At 30.5% G+C, this 2,500-nt stretch overlaps 1 pseudogene; it reads left to right on the top strand.

Moving 5' to 3' along the window:
• The window catches only part of LOC137617836 (uncharacterized), a 12,847-nt pseudogene that overhangs the window by 772 nt on the left and 9,575 nt on the right, over positions 1–2,500 (top strand).

The following is a 2,500-nucleotide window of genomic DNA, read 5'->3' as shown; positions in this document are numbered from 1 at the left end:
CTCCTGATTAGAGCTTGATTATCTATGTGTACATATTTGCCTTTGGTAGTGTAGATTGAATTTTTCAGTAAAGATTTTCTGAAACTCAGTAGCGGGCATTGATCTTCATATATGCTTGCGCATATATGCTTATATAAATACATAACAACATGCACAAATGTATATGTAAGATTTACAGTGACATTTTTTAGTTTATTGAATGATTGCTGGAATTGCCAAAGATGATAGAAAATTCGAATAGAGAAAGCAGAAATGTAGGTCTGAAAACTGATAATTAGTAAAATTAGAGATAATTTCCAATGAAAATGTATAAAGACAAGAAAAAATAGTTATGGACTAACCTCTAGACTTGGTTAATGAATATAAATACTTAGTACATACACTAAGTGTTTCCCCAGACCATAGGCGTGAGCAGACAGAATGCCTAATGACAGAATGCCTAAGGAGAAAATGCCTAATTCCTTAACACGGGCAAAATGCTTAACAAACATAATGCCTAATGGACAAAATGTCTAATCGACAAAACATCTAAAAAGGGATAAACAAGTGAATTAGATAGCTTAGCACTCTAGAGTACTGACCTCGGCCAAGGCGGCTTAGTTTACTTCTTACTGCTATGAAATTCAATGACTTTGTGGAGTTTGTCTAGCATATATTTGGCATGAAGGAGGACTTATAGATAGCATGTTTATAAGATATGAAATATCCAAGGGACTCAAGGATACAGAAAAAAAAAACTTGTATCAAAATAGTTTTTATTAAACAATTACCCTTTAAAAACATAATACAGACCAAATAATCTTAGTTTTTTTTTTTTTTAAATACATATAACAGAATGAATATAAAATTATCTTATGAATACGATATTTACCACAATTAAAAAAAATGTGCCATAGCCCTTAGATATGATAAACCTTTATCTTTATTGTAAGTTGCATGAATATTTTTGGGTCCGTTCATTTACTCGAATATATTTCTTATTCAATTTTTCAACATCTGCACCTAAGGTACTTGCTTGTTCACTTTTTATTTTTTTTTTTTACAAGCTTAGAGAGAGTTGGGTGAGTAATTGAAACTCTCTTGTTAGAAGCATGGTGCCATTCTTCTAGAAAGTTCGTAGTTCTTGGCAAATTTTATTCTATTATATGGTACACATTCCACATTTGAACTTCGAAGTTTGGCGTCTTAGTCAAAGATGTAGCTTCATCAGACTTAAAAGCGCAGTCTTTCATATTTGCCCTAATTTTCAAATCACTCGTGTGTGCTTTATCTGGTGGATGCGAATGATTGTTAAAGTTTTTTTTTTCAATTAAATTATTACAAGTGATTATACTGGCACTACACAAAACACGTTTTTCACACCTCCAATATGCACGTCGTTCTTTTCTCCTGTTAATGATGTATGCATATCCTTCAAATATTAGGTTTTTCTCCTTTGTTACTAATAATGATTTCCATTTTGGACTGAATGTTTTTTTTTTTTTACAAAAAAATTAAATGATTGATAAAGAAATTTATTTAAAGAAAAGGAATTGTAAAAAGAAAAGTAAAATGAACAACAGCTTGTTGGGTAGTTATATGGGATTCAAATCTAAGATCTTCACTAATCTCGAATAATTTATTTAAAAATGCTAAATAAAATGAACAACAGCTTGTTGGGTAGTTATATGGGTTTTAACTGTATCTTCACTAATCTCGAATAATTTATTTGAAAATGCTAAACAAGATCATTTTGCCTAGAAGACGTTTTGTCCAATAGGCATTTTGTATAGTAGGCATTTTGTTTATTAGACGTTATGTCTATTAGGCATTTTGTCAGTGTTGAGGAATTAGGCATTTTGTACTTAGGTATTATGTCCTTAGGCATTATGACATTAGGCATTCTGTCATTCTACCACCATAGGACCACAATATAGAGAAGGATTAGCATGGGTTAGAGAACATTTGGTGAACAAAAGGATTTTATGAAATGTAAAATGCCACTTTCTCACAAAAGAAAAGTATTTAATGAGAAAGTCTGATCAGTATTAAGTTATGCATTAGGAACTTGCACTTTACTAAAGCTTTAGAACAAGCTAGTTCCAACTTAAAGAGCTATGGAAATAATAATGATGGGAATAACACTAAGAGACAGAAAAAAAGAGCAACATGGATGCGAAAGCACACTGAAGTACAGGATATTCTAAAAACATGAGAAGGAGAGACAATAAAGGACCAGAATGGTTTCCTAGACATTATAAATGGAGCAAGAGAATCAAGATTGACGAACTAAGAAAGTTTGTGGTGTAGACTGGTACAGAAAGACCATAAAAAGACGAAAGTGGAAAGATATGGTCGAGGACTTTGTTCTGCAGTTGCCTAGTAACGGCTGATAATGGTAATGCTGAATATATATATATATATATATATATATATATATATATATATATATATATATATATATATATATATATATATATATATATATATATATATATGTATATATGTATATATATATATA

Source organism: Palaemon carinicauda, chromosome 24 (genome assembly GCF_036898095.1).
Source record: "Palaemon carinicauda isolate YSFRI2023 chromosome 24, ASM3689809v2, whole genome shotgun sequence".
NCBI lineage: Eukaryota > Metazoa > Arthropoda > Malacostraca > Decapoda > Palaemonidae > Palaemon > Palaemon carinicauda.
Note: the sequence above shows the minus strand (reverse complement) of the source record. Positions and strands in the feature narration are given on the sequence as shown.